This window comes from Oncorhynchus kisutch, linkage group LG20 (genome assembly GCF_002021735.2).
Source record: "Oncorhynchus kisutch isolate 150728-3 linkage group LG20, Okis_V2, whole genome shotgun sequence".
Taxonomy (NCBI): Eukaryota; Metazoa; Chordata; class Actinopteri; order Salmoniformes; family Salmonidae; genus Oncorhynchus; species Oncorhynchus kisutch.
In genome coordinates this window covers 15,790,041-15,797,248 of record NC_034193.2, presented here as the reverse complement: position 1 = coordinate 15,797,248, position 7,208 = coordinate 15,790,041, and positions in this window count along the sequence as shown.

Below are 7,208 nucleotides of genomic sequence, written 5' to 3'. Positions count from 1 at the left end.
GAATGTGCACCAGATTTAAAAGTGAGAAGATGACATAATCTGTTCCTCTCTCTGACTGGTATGCAAATTGGAGGAGGTCAAGGAGGTGTTTGGGTGCTGTTTATGAATTGGATGGGGTCAATGAGGTGTTTGGTGCTGTTGATGAATTGAAGGGGGTCAAGGAGATGTTTGGTGCTGTTGATGAATTGGAGGGGGTCAAGGAGGTGTTTGGTGCTGTTGATGAATTGGAGTGAGTCAAAGAGGTGTTTGGTGCTGTTGATGAACTGGAGGGGGTCAAGGTGGTGTTTTGTGGTGTTGATGTTGTGTGATTTTCATGAGATTTAATCAAGAGGGATGTAAGAGGGACACGTCTGTAGTCATTTGACGCGGATGGGTGAGCAGTTTTTGGAACAGGTACAACAATAGATTTTTTGCCACAGAGATAGAATTCCCGGTGTATCCAGGGACTGCTTGTAGAGAGAGCAGAAGACAGCTGAGTGGAACAATTGTTCAGGACACGACGACCTATGTTATTAGGCTCCGTGCTTTTTCGTGCTCCAGTGCTTTTGAACACTCGTTGTACAACTTCCTTACTGACGACAACCACACTCTCGGTTGTCATGATGTCCTTCTCCGGGTAGGCCGGGGAAGCGAAGCTGCCCCCTGCTTCGAAGCGGGTGAAGAACTCATTCAGTTCATTGGCTGTGGAGAGGCGCACCCTCTCGTCTGGGCAGAGATCGAGTCATTGCCTCCCTTTGAAGTGGGCGTTTGCCACGTGAAAGTGTCAGTTGCATGAAAATTCTTGTATTGGCATTTCACCTTTTTCATCTCTTTGTTCCCCCCCTCTGTACTTTTGAGTGGATTCCCGGAGGCAAACACTTGTTTCTTCTTGTTAAACACCACTTTCAACACCTTGGTCACCCACAGTTTGTTGTTGGGAAATATCTTACATGTATTTTGGGGGCTCACAGAGTCATCATAGAATTCAATATAGTCAGATTTTACATCAGTCATTTCCTTCAAGTCAGCTGATGATTTCTCAAGTACACTCCAGGTAGTACAAAATAATCTTCCATGCAATTGATCAATACGGTCATTATCCCACACTTTGACTTGTTTTTCCATCACCTTCTCCCTTTTGAGTACTGTCGATAAGTTGGTGTTATGATCTGATCAACCAAGTGGGGGTCTAACCAAGGACGAATACACTTTCATTCAACTTTCTAGAGATTTCCCCTTTAGTGTTAACACTGTCAAAGTTTTGCTCTACTGAGGGAATTGTTATTGAATGAACACAATATTAGCCACTTTCATTGTAATATCCCGAAACAAAACAAACTATGCAAGACTTAGTATGCAAAACTAACTATGCAAGAGATTTTCTTGTAGGCAGAGTGCATCAGAGTAGGATTCTATTGCATTGACAGGCACTACTCAGGCCCCTACTCTACACAGACTGGTGTGCTAACACCAATCAGAGCTGTAGTAGGCCTATTTCCAAAAATACATAGCAATAAATGGATCTGTGCCATTCAGTTTGAACTGGACTGTGTTTACAGTATGAGCGGCCATGTATATGCTCTTATTTTGACATCAAATCAAGAGCTGCATGTATCCACCTGTGCACTTTTGTTCATATTCTTTGCTAGTTAGTGAGTTATTAGCCCAGTTATAGTGTCACGCCTTGGTCATAGTATTTTGTGTTTTCGTTATATATTTGGTCAGGCCAGGGTGTGACATGGGTTTATTTTGTTGTGTTTCGTATTGGGGTTTTGTAGGCATTGGGATTGCGGCTGAGTAGGGGTGTAGCATAGGCGTGGCTGCCTGAGGCGGTTCTCAATCAGAGTCAGGTGATTCTCGTTGTCTCTGATTGAGAACCATATTTAGGTAGCCGGGGTTTCACTGTGTATTTTGTGGGATAGTGTTCCTGTCTTTGTGTTAGTTAGCACCAGACAGGCTGTATAGGTTTTCACGTTTCGTTTGTTGTTTTTGTATTTAGTTATTTCATGTATCGCTATTTTTTCATTAAAAGAACATGAGTAACCACCACGCTGCATTTTGGTCCGACTCTCCTTCAACAGACGAACGCCGTTACATATAGCTAATTTCTAGTCAACAATGGGGGAGTAGTTGCTTTCAACAAGAGCACAAAATGTGGGCATTTATAGCTGTTTTTGAAAAGCGAGTCAGGTAAACACATTTTATTTGTATTAAAGGGGCAGTGTTGTATTTTGAGCCAATAGGGTAGAATAATTTGTCTGATTCTCTGTAATAATGGGTATGGGAATAATAATGAATTTGATTTTGTAAGTGGTTTCTTGAATCAAACAATAACATTTCAGTCACCTCCTGGATTAACAAGTTAATGTCAAGCCCTGCATGATTTTTCAAAAGTCTCATGGAATGTAGGCCTACATTGAACACCACACATTTGCTGCAACTGTGCCCCCCAAAAATAGAAGGGACATTGATCAGGAGTGCATATTTCTTTCGTGACAATCGTAGTTTTACACCATCTGTCACATAAATTGCGGACTCCTATTTAAATCTGCGTATTTCTCCAAAGCTCAGTTGTCCTGAGTCTGCACAACTCTGCCAGGTCCTAGGATCAAGGGAGAGACTCAAGTTTTTTTGTACTATATCTCTTGACACATTGATGAAAATAATCATGGCCTCTAAACCTTCAAGCTGCATACTGGACCCTATTGTAACTAAACTACTGAAAGAGCTGCTTCCTGTGCTTGGCCCTCCTATGTTGAACATAATAAATATCCACCCGATGTATACCAAACTCACTAAAGTTGTCAGTAATAAAGCTTCTCTTGAAAAAGCCAAACCTTGACCCAGAACATATAAAAACTATCAGCCTATATCGATAATTAATCTTGATGGCTGTACAGTCGTCTCAAATAAAACTGTGAAGGACCTCGGCGTTACTCTGGACCCTGATCTCTCTTTTGACGAACATATCAAGACTGTTTCAAGGACAGCTTTTTTCCATCTATGTAACATTGCAAAAATCTGAAACTTTCTGTCCAGAAATGATGCAGAAAAAATGTATCCATGCTTTTGTCACTTCTAGGTTAGACTACTGCAATGCTCTACTTTCCGGCTACCCAGATAAAGCAGTAAATAAACTTCAGTTAGTGCTAAACACAGCTGCTAGAATCTTGACTAGAACCAAAAAATAATAATTTGGATCATATTACTCCAGTGCTAGCCACTCTACACTGGCTTTCTGTTAAGGGAAGAGCTGATTTCAAGGTTTTACTGCTAAGCTACAAAGCATTACATGGGCTTGCTCCTACCTATCTTCCCGATTTGGTCCTGCCGTACATACCTACACGTACGCTACGGTCACAAGACGCAGGCCTCCATACTGTCCCTAGAATTTCTAAGCAAACAACTGGAGGCAGGGCTTTCTCCTATAGAGCTCCATTTTTATGGAATGGTCTGCCTATCCATGTGATACATGCAGACTCGGTCTCAACCTTTAAGTCTTTATTGAAGACTCATCTCTTTAGTAGGTTCTATGATTGAGTGTAGTCTGGCCCAGGAGTGTGAAGGTGAACGGAAAGGCACTGGAGCAATGAACCGCCCTTGCTGTCTCTGCCTAGCCGGTTCCCCTCTCTCCACTGGGATTCTCTGCCTCTAACCCTATTACAGGGGCTGAGTCACTGGCTTACTGGTGCTCTTCCATGTCGTCCCTAGGAGGGGTGCGTCACTTGGGTTGAGTCACTGACGTGATCTTCCTGTCCGGGTTGGCGTCCCCCTTCGGTTGTGCCATGGGGGAGATCTTTGTGGGCTATACTCGGGCTTGTCTCAGGATGGTAAGTTGGTGGTTGAAGATATCCCTCTAGTGGTGTGGGGGCTGTGCTCTGGCAAAGTGGGTGGGGTTATATCCTGCCTGTTTGGCCCTGTCCGGGGGTATCGTCGGAAGGGGCCACAGTGTCTCCTGACCCCTCCTGTCTCAGCCTCCAGTATTTATGCTGCAGTAGTTTATGTGTCTGGGGGCTAGGGTCAGTCTGTTTTATCTGGATTATTTCTCCAGTCTTATCCGGTGTCCGGTGTATTTAAGTACGCTCTCTCTAATTCTCTCTCTTTTTCTGCCTTTCTCTCTTCCTTTTTCTCTGTCTTTCTCTCTCTCTCTCTCTCTCGGAGGACCTGAGCCCTAGGACCATGCCTCAGGACTACCTGGCCTGATGACTCCTTGCTGTCCCCAGTCCACCTGGCCGTGCTACTGCTCCAGTTTAAATTGTTCTGCCTGCGGCAATGGAACCCTGACCTGTTCACCGGACGTGCTACCTGTCCCAGACCTGCTGTTTTCAATTTCCTAGAGACAGCAGGAACGGTAGAGATACTCTGAATGATCGGCTATGAAAAGCCAACTGACATTTTCTCCTGAGGTGCTGACCTGTTGCACCCTCTACAACCACTGTGATTATTATTATTTGACCCCGCTGGTCATCTATGAATATTTGAACATCTTGGCCTTTCTTGGTTCTTGGTTCTGTTAAAATCTCCACCCGGCACAGCCAGAAGAGGACTGGCCACCCCTCGGAGCCTGGTTCCTCTCTAGGTTTCTTCCTAGGTTCTGGTCTTTCTAGGGAGTTTTTTCTTGCCACCGTGCTTCTACACCTGCATTGCTTGCTGTTTGGGATTTTAGTTTCTGTACAGCACCTTGTGACATCAGCTGATTTAAGAAGGGCTTTATGAATAGATTTGATTTGATTTGATATATCATCACACAGACTTCCCCTCCGTGCTCCTTACCAGTAGCCTCTCTGTCTCTGTCTATACCAGTAATGGTGATTCCGTGGGGGGTGACCTCAGTCGGGCACCGCCTCCAACAGCCATCACACAGGCCTCCCTGCATTCATTTCAATACTGTGTGTCTGCCCGCTCTTCAACTCTTCAATTTTTCCCTTAAGCGATTGGACATCGGAGAGCAGGATAGTTGGAAGCGGGATCTTTGTTTTATTCCTCCTCAAACTCTGGCCACACCTCTTTTCCTTCCCCATTTCCTCTTCCTTCTTAGTAATCCTTCGCCCGGGTTGTTATGTCTCACCATCTCTGCAGGTATGTCCCCTTTGGTCCATTGTAAAAGATAGCCTCTGCAGTAGTGGATGAGTGATTCCGCCGGTATTCCTGAGAGTTTTGCATGCTGTTTCAGGTACCAGCAAAAGTAATCAAAGCAGGCAAAGAACTCACCGTGCGCACTTCATGTTGCTCGACTGTAGCCTAATTGGTAATCTGATGCAAATGATCAGATAAACCTAGTTCGTGGAGATAGTCAGGGCCCACACCCTAAACAGAGGGGAAAACAGGGTGCCTCTGAGCACAAATGAAAGGGAGCACCGTCCCTCAATGAAATCCCCCATTTTCACCATCTCAATATGACAAAACAAGTACTAAAGTGTAAATCAGAACATTGATGATATATTCATTAGTTACCAACAACAGTTGAGGCTTGTCCTCTATTTCCGGTTCTGATTCTCATTGTTTTCCAAAACTGTCAACTTGTTACGGAATTTCAACTACTGCCAAAGATGCTTTTGGCAGTAGTTCAACATAGAACTGTGAAATACCTCAAGTGACATAGTAGAAGACAATCTTACGTGGAGCATTGATTAACATAGGCAAGACGAGTGCCAAATAGATATAATGTGATAAGTATTTTGCTTGTGAACACATGCACACAAATCAGAGGACAATAACAGACAATAACAGAAAGAATTTCTCATATGTGAAAAGGAAAGGTTCTATGTGTGTTTCATTTGATATACACTGAGTGTACAACATATTAAGAACAGCTTCCTAATATTCCGTTGCACCCACCCCTCCCCACTTTTTTGCCCTCAGAACATCCTCAGTTCGTTGCGGTTTGAACTTTACAAGGTGTCGAAAGCCTTCCACAGGGATGCTGGCCCATGTTGTCTCAAGGCTTAAAAAATATAATTTTACCTGTCTCCCGCCCTTCATCTACACTGATTGAAGTGAATTTCACAAGTGACATCAATAATGGATCATCGCTTTCACCTGGATTCACCTGGTTAGTCTATGTCATGGAAAGAGCAGGTGTTCATAATGTTTTATGCACTCAGTGTAGATGCAAATTCAATGGGGAACACACCTGTGTGTTTGAGCAGTGCCATCTGATCAAGATCATGCTGCAGGCATTTGTCCACGACCAGAGAGTATAGGGCTTTGTGGGTTGGTGAATCTTCCTGTAGCCACCTCTTCTTCCTCTGCTGGTCCTATGTTAGCTCTCCATGGTAACAGCGATGTTCTTCTCTGTCCTCTTCCCAGAAATGGACCATGCAGATGTGATGGAACATTGACTTGAACCTTCGCAAACAGGCATGAGTTCAAAAGACAAGCATTGTTGATCTCTGTACACTGTTCTGGGAAATTAAGTGGTGAAAGATTGGGGGCTGTCAGGGTGAGTAGGTTATTAGCTCCTGATAGACAGGGCAGATGTCCGGCCCTAGACCGATTGCACCTGCGGGGGATGGGTGAAACTATCACAAACACTTCAAAGTGGTCTGAGACCATGCAGCTGAGGGGAGTGAGACATGAGTGAGGTTGTTTTTCTACAGTTACACGATGTCACACCATGTCACACGAAGCAATCTGGACACAATTTATGTTGCGTCCAACAAAGTTGAATCTGGGTTGCTCCATGTGTCACCCAACAAACATTGCCTGTGACTAAGTTGCATAACATCGCATGAGATGCGATGTAGGCACTCATAAGTGTAAGTCGCTCTGGATAAGAGCATCTGCTAAATGACTGAAAGGTAAATAGAAATCAATCCTATTTCAAGCAACTGACACAACAGACTGTATGTAATGTCCAATCAGTGAGTTAAAAAAGTTAGTTCATCGCTATCTTGGTTAGCTAACATTAGCTAGCTAGCTTGATAAAACATGGTTGGCAGTTATGTCCTTGGTTGGTTTTTGCAAACAGCACACGCACTAACCGTATTGGACAAGCTATAGTAGTCCGTCGATGTAACACAAGTCTCACTACACGTAGCTACGTGGACTTTTGGAAGATTAGTCCAAATGAGGACTAAAAGAGATCCTAATGAAATAAAACTACCTGCTAATGAAAGCTAGCTAATAGCTTGAAAATACTTCCAGCAGTGTCAACAATCTTCACTCACGGTTACAAGGTACATATTGCTTTTGACGAGCAACAGAAGTCTGTTGGCAGTCACATCATG